A 16,577-nucleotide genomic window follows, 5' to 3' on the forward strand; every position below is an offset into this window, starting at 1 on the left:
CTTTCTTCCATTTTGTTCTATTTATTTCCTAAAGGAACTACATGGCTTGTCCTTGGGAAGGTTTTACGTTCTTTGAGGTATAATTTAACATGTTGCTCTGTCTCTTTTATTTCCTATAACCTGATTTATATACTTTTTATTGTATCACATCACAAAAAACATGTCTGGTGACTTGCATTTACTGAAACCAAGATCAATTTGTAGGTGTAGTGTTATCAGCTTCATCACCCCATTATGAAACAAATGGTTTTAGCATCTGTTCATGATAGCTGCAAATCTAAATGACAGTCTGACCAAATGTTAAACTCTGGAAAATTTTTTTTCTCAGAACTCTGAGACTATTTTCAATTGAAAAGAAATGAATTCAATTCTCATCCTTATTTTTATTTGTAAAATCTATTTTTAATATTCTTGGTGCTCTAAGATTCAACTATATGCCAAGATGTGAATCACATAATTTTTTTTTTATTTGTTGCTATCTGACACTAAACCATTTGTATCTTTCTTCTATTTGGGATAATTCTTTTCTATTATTTCTCTGTATACTGTTCTACACCATTTTCTCTTTCTGTTTTCCTAGAGTTTATGTTTTATTGTTTCCCAGTGCTACCTACAAAAAGAATTCCTAAATTTTATTCCCTGGAATTATTTTTCACTGATATAACCTTTATTATCATTGTTGTTATTATTATTTGTTAATGATGATGATAATGGTAGCAAATATCCCTCTACTATAAGAAAATCAACTCATACATTCTAGGATTTCATATTTCTTCTTACCATAGTACATTAATCACAGAAATAGTAGATAATATAACAAACTTATATGATACATGTTGTTTTATAAGTTTTTCTTTCTATATTTAGAATACAAAATGGACTTTCAGTACATTTTATACTTTTGTGTCCTCAAAAATTTATCTTAGCTGTGGTGCATAGTAAAAATTCAATGATATCTGATTAATTTTACTAATTTTATAAACAGAGATGTTTGGATGGCAGCACTGACTCGATGAACATGAGTTTGAGCAAGCTCTGGGAGTTGGTGATGGACAAGGAAGCCTGGCGTGCTGCAGTGCATGGGGTCACAAAGAGTCGGAAAAGACTGAGTGACTGAACTGAACTGAATTCTACTAAAATGCTGGGGACATTCTCAGAAGTGTAAATAACTAGACATTATAAATAGATAAAAATAAGGTTACAACCAGTAAAAGGACATGTTTAAGGACAGTATTTGGATCCTGAAGCTTAAGGCCAATTTTTACTATGTCTTGGTGGGCAACTAAAACCCAAGGTTTGGTAGGAGTTGCCTATCCCTGAATTCTTAGTCCCTATTTCTTAGTTTGACAAGGCTAGAGACCAGTGAGGGAGGAAAAAATTTTCACAGGATGAAAAATCCAAGTCCTTGGGAAGACCATTTACACTAACCAAACTCCAGGGCTTGCGGGGTTTGGGGGGATGTAAGTTCCAGCTTGTTCTTTTTATGGGTATGCTTGGGAAAGGAGAAGAACTGCTTCTGTTTTAAGTATAAAATATCCTTCACATGATGTAGCCTAGCTCACTGAGGCTAAGGATTTATTTCAAAAGACTTCAAATAATAGAAAAATCAATATGACTTTTCTTCTGGTTATTTAGGGACTGGGAAGGTAGCTTAATGGCTGTGGTTAACAGAGGTGTTTGATTAAGAATGAGTGGTGGCTTAGATGGTAAAGAATCTGCCTGCAATGTGAGAGACCCAGGTTCAATCCCTGGGTTGGCAAGATCCCCTGGAGAAGGAACTGGCAACCCACTCCAGTATTCCTGCCTAGGAAATTCCCATGGACAGAGAAGCCTGGCGGGCTACAGTCCATGGGGTCCCAAAGAGTTGGATGCAACTGAACAACTAACATGCACACACACACACATATTCACAGTCTGTCTTTTCTTCCCCTGAGACATATCCTGTGGGCCTGCATTCTGTAGAAGCAGGGAAGTAGAACAGAATATTGCAGACTTTGGCATAGGATTCCAAGCTACTTGAGACAGCAGTACAGGACTTGGAAACAATGAGAAATTCACCTTTCTCATTGCAAGAAATATTCTAATATTCTTTACAGGAAAGAAACAATCTTGCTTCATCAGGATAGATCACTGGCCTGAAATTAGGAAGAGAAAACTAGTCCATTGACAATCAGAGATTGAATTTAAGCTACTGATCAACTGAATCCTGATTATTTGACAAGCTAGTAGAACACTACTGCACATATCTCATAAACTGGGTAAACATTCATTCTATGATTGCTACAAAGTGTACTGGATTGCACAATCCTCATTTTATATGCTTTGTAGTACAGGTACATGCATTTTATTATTTGTAGTAGAACAGTTTCCTAACCACCAAGCCTGAGAATATACTGTAGCCAAATTGGTGTTTTAGAATACCCGAGCACCTGTTAAGGTGCTTACTTCAAGTGTTGGAGGGATGAGACATGTATATAAGATGATTTCAAAAATAAGATAATTTGAAGATTATTGAACACAGCAATGGAACAGATAACTCAATTTGGTAACTATTAATATCAAAATTTATAGAAATTAATTACTACCAACTATCAAAGAAGGGAAGGAATACTGCGCCATGTGCAAGGAGAGGAATCTAAGTTGGCTCCTGAAATGGGGTCCAGATTTACACTGGTTAAAAGGAGAATGGAGATGATGGGGACATATGGGACAATTATTAAAGGAAGACAACTAAAAAGTATGTTCAGAGGATGTGGTTTAAACATATTAGCCTAAATGGAGAACATATTTTAGGGTCTAAGGGCTCTAAAACATAATTTAGTCTCCATTTTTGAAAGCCTTGAATGTCAGGCTAAGAGTGAAATTTATCCTGTAGGCATAGGAAATAACAACATGACATAATAGAAGGTGAATTTCAGTCATACTGAAATATCAGAAGTATGAAAAATCAATTACAAGATGGTAAGAGAATGGTTCTTGAAGAACGGTTTTGAATGAAAGTTATCCTGGAAAGGAATTTAGCTTATACAGGAAAAATAAAACATTTAAAAACAAACAAACAAAAAAAACTGCCAAATAAACATTCAGGCATGCAAAGATAACATAGTAAAGTAGAAAGTAAAGAATGAGGAAATGATCTTAAAATCATAATTGATATGACTTGATCACTCATTTAACATTTTAGGAAAAGTAAAGGATAAAAATTAAAAATTGGATCATTTCAATTCAGAAATACATAATTACTTTTTAAAATTAAAAACACACTATGATTTTAGTAACAAGTTTTATTATCTCCCAGTTTAAACTCTATCTGTATCTGGCAAAAATACAAAGATAGCTCTGAATAGCCCTTACCTGTGATGGGGCCCACCTTGCTTCTATGTTTTATATGCATAGAGATTTCTTTTCAATAATCTGTGTGGTTTCAAGAAAGTAAATATCATAATCTTATGTTGAGGCAAGAAAGATTATGTTTTCATTATTAAGAAAATACATTCCTTAAGGAGGTGAAGACTATTTTATTGAGAAAACAATATATATTTATATACATTTTTAATTTGAGGTAAAATGTTACTAAAGAATGTATCTCAAAGTGAGACTATTATTTGCTCAGTCATCTCCAACTCTTTGCAACCCCATGGCCTGGAGCCCACCAGGCTCCTCTGTCCATGGAATTCTTCAGGCAAGAATACTGTAGTTGGTTGTCATTCCCTTCTCCAGAGGATCTTCCCAACCTAGGGATCGAACCCTGGTGTCCTGCACTGGAGAAGGAATCTTTACTGTCTTAGCCACAGGTGGGGAAAAACTCTTTGGGTTACAGATTTCTTTTTCTATTGAGGTCTCCCTAGGATTGTCAGAAGACATGTAAAGTATGTTGCTCAGCTTTATTTACTGTATGGCCCACAAGGACAAAAAAGCAAATTGCACTAAAAAATAAAAGCTGCTCAGGATTCTCAGGACATTTTCAATGCATAAATCACATTTCTCTCTCTTGATTACAAACTAAATCTTTCCCAGTACCATTGTCAAAACTGTCTTGTCATGATACCCACAATATACAGGTGATTCCAAGATTGCTAAATTATATCAGAACTTACCTATAAGTAGTACACTAATAGGGAAGCCCAGAATGTATAATAAAGTCGCCAATAGTTAATGTCATGCATAATTCAGGAATGCCTTCCCCTTCGACAAGCACTTTCCCTTCAGCTGAGCCCTGTGATTGCTTCATCCTCCATTTCTGCAGTACAGCTGTCATTAGCTGGGTATCACTCTTTGCTAAAATATGTCATACTTGGTAAACATATTAATCCCCTAAGTCAACTCTCAAAATGTGTCCTTATAGTCATTTTGCATGATGTTTATGATTTTGGTTCAAAATGGCAATTCAAACACATGTTTATTTCTTTTGCTTTTGAAAATTCACACTGAATTGATAGAAGGAATAAAATATAAAGGAAGCTTGTAATCCATTTTAAACAAACAAAACTAAACAGTATGTGGTGAGATCCACAGTTTAGAGGTTTATGTATTGGACCTTTTTTTTTTTTTAAGATAAAGGCAAATCAAAATTCAGATGAAGATCAAAAGTTCAGTATTTTTTGCACATGAGGAAAATAACTCATAAGTTAGTTGATAGCTCCTCAGCAGAACCACAAGTAATCTACTTATCTGTGAGGCTAAGGTTACAGTTAAGGAAACCCGTAGTACAATTTTTGGAGATAAGGCAAACTCTCAATTATGTGACACTTTTTGAAGAATTCCAGTACCTAATACATAGACACACTAGGGCCTGGGATCAACTCATTTAAACTCAATGTTCATTCAGAATGTGTAAAACATAGAGTACAGCAAATTATTCCCACTGAAATCTCCATGGGAGGACAGTAAGGCCAGCTAGAGAAGTGGAGGTCATAGCTCAACTAATTTCTGATTGTCACAACAAATATGGAAAAGAAAATCTCTAAGATGGTAGTAAATACTTCTATTTTCCCTGGCATTATATCATTTCTCATTTGCCACAGGTTATTGGAATCACTTATCAAATACAGAACATCCTGAGACCGCTATAAGCATAAATTTTGATCCAGCCAATAGGCAGATAATTCAACTCTCCAAGTGAATTTAGGAAAGCAGAATGCCAGTGCACTTCATGGTAAATTTAGTTTGAGCATTTTAAAGAGAAAGAATTGTGTGTCATCTGATCTTTGGCAGAAATCCTGCTAGAGAATTAAGAGTGCAAGTGTGACAAAAAATACTTCTCAGTAGGTATTAAATTACCTCTCTTTATATTCCTAATCTTCACATCTATTGAACTTTCAATATAGAAAATAAAAATAAAATATAAATATTCATTGTTTTTGCTTTGTTGGACACTAAAGCAAGGTATATGGGGGCCCACTTTAAACACAAGTGTTATAGACTAAACTGTACCCCTCCCCCCCAAGATTCATATGTTGAAGTTCTTACCCACATTGTGACTATGTTTGGAGATAATGCCAAACAAAAGGAAATAATAAGAGCTAGGTGAGGTCATAAGTGTAGGATCTTAATCCTATCAGACTTGTATCTATCAGGAAAAGGAAGAGACCATGCCCACTCAGAAGAAAAGCAATGTGAAGGCGCCGGGAAAAGGCAGTTAGCAATCCAAAAGTGGCTTAACTTGAAATCATTTTTTTTTTTGGCATCTTGATTTTGGATTTCTTGCCCTAGAACTGTAAGAAAATCAACTTCTGTTGTTTAAGCCACCCAACCTTTGTTGTTTTGTTATGGCAGTGCAAGCAAACTAATAGGCCCCCTTCAGAAATGATATTAAGGGTCCAGAGCCAGGAGACAAATTGAGATGGTGTGCTCAGTCATGTCTGACTCTCGGTGATCCACTGGGCTGTAGTCCACCAGGCTCCTCTGTCTATGGGACTTTTCAGACAAGAATGCTAGAGTGATTAAGATTCCCTTCCCCAGGAGATCTTCCCAACCCAGGAATTGAACCCATGTCTCCTGTGTCTCCTGCATTGCAGGCAGATTCTTTACCTATCTGATAAGTATCATCAGAAATTATGACCTCTCAATAGAATTAAATGAGAATATTAATATTTAATAGACAGGAGAACCTCAGACTGACAATGAGTGTAAATTTCTATAATATGTCTGTCTATACCAAGCAGGATGAAAAGCTAAAAATGACATTTCCCAGAATGTCTTGCAGGCTACTCTTCATGGAAATTAGGATCTGGCAAAGAGACGGGTTACTTGGAAAGCAGAGTTGAGGCAGAGGTCAGCCCCGTGCTGTCTCAGCTCTTTTCTACCATCCATCTGACCATGGAAACATTGAGTTTTTCTGCAGCAGTGTTCCAAGGTCAGGTCACAAGCATTATGAGTCTAAAGAGGCAATTGCGGGAGTGGGAGCAGCAGCTCCTGATCCCTAAATTGCAGCCTTGATGGGGTGTTATTTAGGGTGACAGTCACAATGGAAGCTTCCTGGTTATGTATCCACTGAATACAAATATACTGACTACCTTTCATCTCAGTAGTGACTGAGGTAGCAAATGTAGTGACTATCTTTCATCTCAGTCATCCCTGTGGCTTTTTCTGGGAGTCTTTCCTTGAAAGCTGAGACTACTTAGATTATTTTTTCAGTCCTAACTATATTGAAATAACTTACTCTTTTTATTCATGGGTGGATATATGTTTCATGGAACTAACATACATATGATTTGTGAGACACTTATTAAGAAAATATAAAATTATATACATGAAATTAAGTATGAAAGTAAATTACTTAGAATAAGATAAAACCAGAAATTATAAACATTAAAAGCTAACAAGTACAAAGATCATAACCAAGTATAGAAAAAAATAATTTTTAAGAAAATTTAAGCACTTAATACATGTAAATATTGTCTTTATTTTTGGAAGCACACATTTTGATTACTTCTTGTGACATTAACTTTTTAATATTTCTATAGACATAACAGACAAAGAGAAATTTCTAGAATGGCTCTTTGAATAATTTTTTGGTAGCTATATGCATGCAGCATAATTTCACATAAAGATATAGCCACTGTATTACTGCTATAGCTTTGTGCCCCCACAAACAGGAGTTTTGAAATTCTTTTAAATTCTGTTTTGAACAAATTCCATTAAAAAAGAATTTATGTGTATATATATGGTATCTATACATAAATGTGATATATATGTAAAGAATGTGATATATATATATGTAAAGTGATATAAGTGATATATATATATGTGATATATATAAAAATGTGCCACAAAGTTTTGTGCAAGGTTTTACTGTATCATTAAATTCTCTCATTCTTGCTCTTCTATTTCTATAGTAATATTAAGAGCATTAACATACTATCTGGCAGAAAGATTGTGGTAATTTATGGTACAAATCACCAGCAAAGAGGTATTATTTACCATCCTCAGCTACACTGAATATCATAATACTCTTTAGTCTTCAAGATAGACAACTTTTTTTTTTAATTGAAAGTGTTAAATTATGATATATATAATGTGTGTGTGTATTAGTCATTCAGTTGTGTCTGACTCTTTGCAATCCCATGGACTGTAGCTGCCAGGTTCCTCTGTCCATGGAATTCTCCAGGCTAGAATATGCTAGAGTGGGTAGCCATTTCCTCCTCTAGGGGATCTTCCCAACCCAAGGATCGAACCTGGGTTTCCTGCATTGCAGGCAGATTCTTTACCATCTTAGCCATCAGGGAAGCCCTAAAAATGTATCCTGCTGCTGCTGCTGCTAAGTCGCTCCAGTCGTGTCCAACTCTGTGCGACCCCATAGATGGCAGCCCACCAGGCTCCCCTATCCCTGGGATCTTCCAGGAAAGAACACAGGAGTGGGTTTCCATTTCCTTCTCCAATGCATGAAAGTGAAAAGTGAAAGTGAAGTCACTCAGTTGTGTCCAACTCTTAGATATATGTGTATATAATCTAACTTATACAAACATGCACATAGCATTTATAATTTTAAAAGTTGTATTATCAAGTATATTTCTGACAGGAGAGAACTTTTTTGTTTACAGTTGATGAGAAACAAATCCCAATCATGCTTTTACACACAATGACTGAAAGATTTCCGGGCCTCTATGTTTCAACCATTGTTTTAGCTTGTTACTGACATTTTTGTAGTGAAAGAAACCATAGTACTTATTCATATCCTGATATAAATACTGACCCTGCACTTTCATAGTGTGGTAACAGGACTGTTCTTAGAAGCCATTGCTAAACTAGAAGAGTTAGTAGTAATTTAACTTGAAATTAACCACATAAATATATCACACTAAAGCTAAATTCTAGTGTCTTAAATTCAGCTTTTCCATAGATAGATCTCTATATTCAAGGAGGGGAAAGAAGGGACTACAGAGAGGGGCAACAGAATTAAAATATATACTAAAATATATACTATTTGGAAAAAAAAAAAGATATTTGACAATGAGAATGTAATGCAAACTCCTCTCCCAAAGTCTTACAATCAGTACAAATACGGGCTTCCAAGACTTATTTGCCTCCCGGTAAATTTACCTAAAAAGGCAATGCCAAAGAATGCTCAAACTACCACACAATTGCACTCATCTCACACACTAGTAAAGTAATGCTCAAAATTCTCCAAGCCAGGCTTCAGCAATACGTGAACCATGATTTTCCAGATGTTCAAGCTGGTTTTAGAAAAGGCAGATGAACCAGAGATCAAATTGACAACATCCGCTGGATCATCAGAAAAGCAAGGGAGTTCCAGAAAAACATTTATTTCTGCTTTATTGACTATACCAAAGCCTTCGACTGTGTGGATCACAATAAACTGTGGAAAATTCTGAAAGAGATGGGAATATCAGACCACCTGATCTGCCTCTTGAGAAATCTATATGCAGGTCAGGAAGCAACAGTTACTACTGGACATGGAACAACAGACTGATTCCAAATAGGAAAAGGAGTACGTCAAGGCTGTATATTGTCACCCCACTTATTTTACTTATATGCAGAGTACATCATGAGAAATGCTGGGCTGGAAGAAGCACAAGCTGGAATCAAGATTGCCAGGAGAAATATCAATAACCTCACATATGCAGATGACACCACCCTTATGGCAGAAAGTGAAGAGGAACTAAAAAGCCTCTTAATGAAAGTGAAAGAGGAGGATGAAAAAGTTGGCTTAAAGCTTAACATTCAGAAAACTAAGATCATGGCATTTGGTCCCATCACTTCATTGGAAACAGATGGGGAAACAGTGGCAGACTTTGTTTTGGGGGGCTCCAAAATCACTGCAGATGGTTATTGCAGTCATGAAATTAAAAGACGCTTACTCCTTGGAAGAAAAGTGATGACCAACCTAGATTGCATATTCAAAAGCAGAGACATTACTTTGCCAACAAAGGTCCATCTAGTCAAGGCTATGGTTTTTTCCAGTGGTCATGTATGGATGTGAGAGTTGGACTGTGAAGAAAGCTGAGCACCGAAAAATGGTGTTGGAAAGATTCCTGAGAGTCCCTTGGACTGCAAGGAGATCCAACTAGTCCATCCTAAAGGAGATCAGTCCTGGGTGTTCATTGGAAGGACTGATGCTGAAGCTGAAACTCCAGTACTTTGGCCACCTCATACGAACAGTTGACTCATTGGAAAAGACCCTGATGCTGGGAGGGATTGGGGGCAGGAGGAAAAGGGGACTACAGGATGAGATGGCTGGATGGCATCACCGACTCATTGGACATGAGTTTGAGTAAACTCCAGGAGTTGGTGATAGACAGGGAGGCCTGGCGTGCTGCGATTTATGGGGTCACAAAGAGTCAGACATGACTGAGTGACTGAACTGAACTGACCTGATAGTCATTCTTTCTGTTTAAAATAGACAACCTCTTTAACAAGTGGTGCTGGGGAAACTGGTCAACCACTTGTAAAAGAATGAAACTAGAACACTTTCTAACACCATACACAAAAATAAACTCAAAATGGATTAAAGATCTAAATGGAAGACCAGAAACTATAAAACTTCTAGAGGAGAACATAGGCAAAACACTCTCCGAATCACAGCAGGATCCTCTATGACCCACCTCCCAGAATATTGGAAATAAAAGCAAAAATAAACAAATGGGGCCTAATGAAACTTAAAAGCTTTTGCACAACAAAGGAAACTATAAGCAAGGTGAAAAGACAGCCCTCAGATTGGGAGAAAATGATAGCAAACGAAGCAACAAAGGATTATTCTCAAAAATATACAAGCAACTCCTGCAGCTCAATTCCAGAAAAATGAATGACCCAGTCAAAAAATGGGCCAACGAACTAAACAGACATTTCTCCAAAGAAGACATACAGATGGCTACAAACACATGAAAAGATGCTCAACATCACTCATTGTCAGAGAAATGCAAATCAAAACCACAATGAGGTACTATTACACGCCAGTCAGGATGGCTGCTATCCAAAAGTCTACAAGCAATAAATGCTGGAGAGGGTGTGGAGAAAAGGGAACCCTCTTACACTGTTGGTGGGAATGCAAACTAGTACAGCCGCTATGGAAAACAGTGTGGAGATTTCTTAAAAAACTGGATATAGAACTGCCATATGACTCAGCAATCCCACTGCTGGGCATACACACTGAGGAAACCAGATCTGAAAGAGACACGTGCACCCCAATGTTCATCACAGCACTATTTATAATAGTCAGGGCATGGAAGCAACCTAGATGCCCATCAGCAGATGAATGGATAAGGAAGCTGTGGTACATATACACCATGGAATATTACTCAGCCATTAAAAAGAATAGATTTGAATCAGTTCTAATGAGATGGATGAAACTGGAGCCCATTATACAGAGTGAAGTGAGCCAGAAAGATAAAGACCAATACAGTATACTCACACATATATAAGGAATTTAGAAAGATGATAACGATAACCCTATATGCAAAACAGAAAAAGAGACACAGATGTACAGAACAGACTTTTGGACTCTGTGGGAGAAGGCGAGGGTGGGATGTTTCAAGAGAACAGCATCGAAACATGTATATTATCTAGGGTGAAACAGATCACCAGCCCAGGTTGGATGCATGAGACAAGTGCTCCGGCCTGGTGCACTGGGAAGACCCAGAGGAATCGGGTGGAGAGGGAGGTGGGAGGGGAGATCGGGATGGGGAATACATGTAAATCCATGGCTGATTCATGTAAAATGTATGGCAAAAACCACTACAATATTGTAAAGTAATTAGCCTCCAACTAATAAAATAAATGGGAAAAAAAATAGTCAGTGGTTTTACTTTATTGAAAATGAACCCTGATTCTAAGAGACACGTGTTTATTATATATATCTTGTTCAGTTGCTAAGTCAAGTCAGACTCTTTGTGGCCCCATTAAATGCAGCATGCCAGGCTTTGCTCCATCACTATATCTCAGAGTTTGCTCAAACTAATATCCATTTAGTCGGTGATGCCATCCAACCACCTCAACGTCTGTAGCCCTTTTTTTCCTCCTGCCCTCAATCTTTCCCAGGATCAGGATCTTTTCCAATGAGTTGGCTGTTTGCATCAAGTGGCCAAAGTTTTGGAGCTTCAGCATCAGTCCTTCCAATGAATATTCAGGGTTGATTTCCTTTAGGATTGACTAGTTTGATCTCCTTGCTATCAAGGGACTCTCAAGAGTTTTATTCAATACCACAATTCAAAAGCATCAATTCTTCAGTAATCAGCCTTCTTTATGGTCCAACTTTCACATTTGCACAGGACTACTGGAAAAACCATAGATTTGACTATAAAACTGTCAGCAAAGTGGTGTCTTTGCTTTTGAATATGCTGTCTAGGTTTGTCACTCCTTCCAAGAAGCAACTATCTTCTAATTTCATGGCTCTAGTAATTTTGGAGCTCAAGAAAAGAAAATCTGTCACTGCTTCCACTTTTTCCTGGGACAGGATGCCATGATCCTAGTTCATTTTTAACGTTGAGTTTTTAGCCACTCTCCTCCTTCACCTCATCAAGAGGCTCTTTATTTCTTTTTGTTTCTGCCATTAAAGTGGCATCATCTGCATATCTAAGATTGCTGAGGTTTCTCCCAGCAATCCTGATTCCACTTTGTAACTAACTCATCCAGCCTGGCATTTCGCATGATGTACTGCACATATGATGTAGTCATATTGAGGGGAGATGAGATGGGGCCTGTGTCCTGAGGAAATGCATATACTGGCTCATGGAACCAGCGAAGAGACACTAAGGGACGATGCTTCCCAGGTGGCGCTAGTGGTAAAGAACCCGCCTGCCAATGCAGGAGACACGGGTTTGATCCCTGGGTCAGGAACATCCCCTGAGGGGGGCATGTCAACCCACTGCAGTATTCTTGCCTGGAGAACCCACATGGGCAGAGGAACCTGGTGGGCCACAGTCCATCGGGCCACAAAGAGGTGGACATGACTGAAGCGACTTAGCACAGAACAGCACTCCAAATATAAGTTACTTAAACAGGGAGACAATATACAGCCTTGTCTTACTCCGTTCCCAATTTTGAACCAGTCCGTTGTTTCAGTAAGATTCTAACTGTTGCTTCTTTACCTGCATAGAGGTTTCTCAGGAGACAGGTAAGATGGGTCTGGTATTCCCATCTCTTGAAGAATTTTCCACAGTTTGTTGTGTTCAACAGAGTCAAAAACTTTTGCACAGTCAATGAAACAGAAGTAGATATTTTCTGGAATTCTCGTGCTTTCTCCATGATCCAATGAATGTTGGCAATTTGATCTCTGGTTCCTCTGCCTTACAATGGTTCCTGTAGGTCTTACACTTCAATAAAATTAATTTTTAAAACATCTGTCGCTATCTCAATCAAAATAAAAGCATACTCCTTTTTCTATTTCTTTTTAATTGGAGGATGATTGCTTTACAATATTGTGTTGGTTTCTGCCATACACCAACATGAATCAGCAGAGGTACACATATGTCCCCTCCCTCCTGAACCCCCTCCCCTCTCCCACCCTACCCCACCCCCTAAGTTGTCACAGAGCCCTGGGTTGAGCTCCCTGTGTCACACCGTAAATTCCCACTTGCTATCTGTTTTACATACGGTATTATATGTGTTTCCATACCCTTCTCTCAATTCATCCCACCTTCTCTTTCCTCCACTGAGTCCGTAAGTCTTTTCTCTATGTCTAAAAGCAATTTTTCCAGCATGGCTTAGAATGCTCTGTCAGATGTGTCCTATTCTTTTCCAAACTTGTGTTTGGAAACATGCTCACTGTACATTACTAATATTGATCTTCCTTCTCTTGCTCAAATTTAGCAAACCAATTCCCACCCAAAAAGCTATTATTCCTGAGAACCATAGTCGTATTTTTCCAGTAGAGTAGTTACCAACCACTTGTGGCAATTTGATTTTAAATTAATTTAAAAAATTAAAATTTATTTACTCAGCCGAATTGCCATATTACTAATGCCAATCGTTACACATTACTACTGGCTTCCATTTTAGACAGCACGTTTTGAACATTTTCACCCTTGCCAAATGTCCCACTGGACAGTGTTGTCCTCAAATGTTCTGCCAGATATTTTCATGCTGATTCACTGTAATCACTCGCCATGAAGTATATCTAGTTTCTGTACTTATTGTTGGCATCCCTTCCAGCGAGTAGTTTTCAAATAACGTTTTTCCCTCTTTGCCATTTATTACTATCTTAATATTTATTTCCATATATGATTATTTATATATTAATTTGTTGCTTTTTATTTTGATTAGTGGATATGCATGTTTCCATATGAGAGATATATTTCCAGCATATTCATGATTATTACCTGGTACATATCATTTGTACAAAATTACTTGTGGATAACTAAAATAATGAAAGAAAATGAATCAATTTATTATCTTGTTACTTATAAACAGGAGATAATGCTTTCAGACAAAAAGAACATGGCAATCAATAAAATTGAGGTAATGAAGCAGATATCTTATACTGCAGAAAACTGAACCAGCCTAAAGAATTTGTTAAACAGCTTAAGATGTAAATTATGCATTCAAACTCAAATTTGAGGCCTGAGAAAATATATTTAAAAACCAGCAAAATAAATCATTATTAATTATATTCATCCCCAAATTACTTTTGTTTCATTAATTTTACCTGACAAACTTTTTTCAAAGCCTATGACTTTTTTCCCACTGTTTGGTAATTGTCAGCAAACTTTTTCCCTATTATTGATTCAATACACAAAATTAAATGCATGAATAAATCTTCTCTTGTTCTGTTGCTAAATAATACACACTTAAATATTACTAGGATAAATTATATTTTTTGTTCTGTGGTTCAGTCACTCAGTTGTGAGTGACTCTTTGATACCCCATGAACTGCAGCACGCCAGGCCTTGCTGTCCTTCACTATCTCCTGGAGCTTGCTCAAACTCACATCCATTGAGTTAGTGATGCCATCCAATCATCTAATCCTCTGTTGCCCTCTTCTCCTCCTGCCCTCAATCTTTCCCAGCGTCAGGGTTTCTTTCAGTGAGTAGGCTTTTTGCAACAGGTGACCAAAGTATTGGAGCTTCAGCTTCAACATCAGTCCTTCTAATGAATATTCAGGGTTGATTTCCTTTAAGATTGATTGTTCTGATCACCTTGCTGTCCAAGGGACTCTCAAGAGTCTTCTCCAACACCACAGCGTGAAAGCATCAATTCTTCAGCACTCAGGTTTCTTTATGGATCCAACTCTCACATCTATACATGGGTTTCCCTAGTGGCTCAGATGGTATAGAATCTACCTGCAATGCAGGAGACCCTGCTTCAATACCTGGGTTGGGAAGATTCCCTGGAGAAGGGAATAACCAGCCACTCCAAATATTCTTAACTGGAGAATTCCATGGACAGAGAAGCCCGTGGGCTGCAGTTCATGGCACTGCAAAGAGTCAGACACAATCGACAACTACTTCATTAGCTCATTTAAAAGAAAATGAAATTGTCCGCAGTTTTTGTTAAACTTTCATTTTAGGATGAGATTACTCTTATTTAGTCTTTTCTATATAAGAGACACTGTGACTAGGCAATTGTTTGTTTATACACTTTATTTACTACTTTTTCCTGTGTTCCTTTCTATATTTGCCACATAATGGCATGTTTACTATCTTTCAAGGCCACCACCAAATACTACCTCCTCAATGAAACAATACAGGCAGAATGGACTTTTTCCTTCATCAGCACACACAGAAAAAAAATTGTTATACCTGAATTTATGTTCTCAATATTTACTTATTTAATGGTAAATGTTACTCTAGAGTAATTATTATAGAGTAATTGTAAGTCATTTAACAGTAATGAAAATGTCCTACCAATCTATTTACTTTTCATGATCTGCACATAGTAATAAGTCTGTAATAACTTTTGCTATATCAAGTACTAGTGCATTAGTGCTATAGCAAATAGGTGTACACACAGTTTTAAGAAAAAAATTATAAGGAAGACAGCATAATATCTAATAAACACTTTACTACATGATGTATTTAATTATATATTTAATATCTATTGCATGTGAAAGCTCTCATTATGTTCATTAATACAATTTTCTTTGGAAACGTCTTCAGATATTTTATTTCTTTGATAAATTTTAAACAAAGGGAATTGTTTATATATTTCTTAATTATAGAAACTTAATACCATGAACTGTATTAATTTGTCACTGAAAGACAATAAAACTGCACCCTATCAGCTCTCTTATTTCTGGGCAATGCTATTAAATAAAAACTTACACAATATCCGTAAGGATATTAAGTAAATAGACACCCTCACCTTGCCAAGTTATTGCATGAGAAACTTAATTATGAAATGTTCATGTCATCCATGGATAAGGGAACATAAGAATTCTATGTACATGCTATTTTTATGATTTTCCAAATATAAGCCTTATTTTAGTTTTAGTGCTCACTGAATGACATTTAAAAATTTTTAATTAGTAGAGACCTGAATTCCAATGTAGAATTTATAATAAAAATCAAATCAATATTTTTTAAAACAAAAAGCAAATATATCCTCTTATAAACATCAAATTTTATCATTTAGACTATAATACAGATAGCATAAAAGAAAAAATCTTAAAAAATTCAGAAGTTATTTTCATTTTTACATAATATTTGTTTGTAGTAGGCATTTGTTATAAAAGGAAGTGTTACTGTCCTCAACACTGCAGCCAATGTAACTGGAGATACAATTGTATCATGCTTTTATTCTTCTGATAACATGGTTTTCTTTCTACCACAACTACTTGCTTGTATTTCGCAAGTCAATTATTTGCTTGGCACATCATACATTTACTACTTTCAAATCCCTCAGCATACAATTCTTCTAGGGTACCTGACACTGGTAATCCAGTACTGAAAGCTTTGCTCGTCACTGGCTGAAGGAGATGGATAAGGGGAGAGGAGTTGAAGTAAGACTAATCCTAAACTCATTCATCTTCCCACCTTACAAGATAGTTTTTTTCATGACTGCTTTAATAAATGTGATTTTAATAGTGGTGTTCTGTCCATACAGAGATAAAGAATATGTTATTGTTTTTAGTCTGGTTTAGATAAGTACAATAATTATAGAATTTATAAAGTGATTAGATAATA

The sequence above is a fragment of the Cervus canadensis genome, chromosome 2, assembly GCF_019320065.1.
Source record: "Cervus canadensis isolate Bull #8, Minnesota chromosome 2, ASM1932006v1, whole genome shotgun sequence".
Classification (NCBI taxonomy): Eukaryota; Metazoa; Chordata; class Mammalia; order Artiodactyla; family Cervidae; genus Cervus; species Cervus canadensis.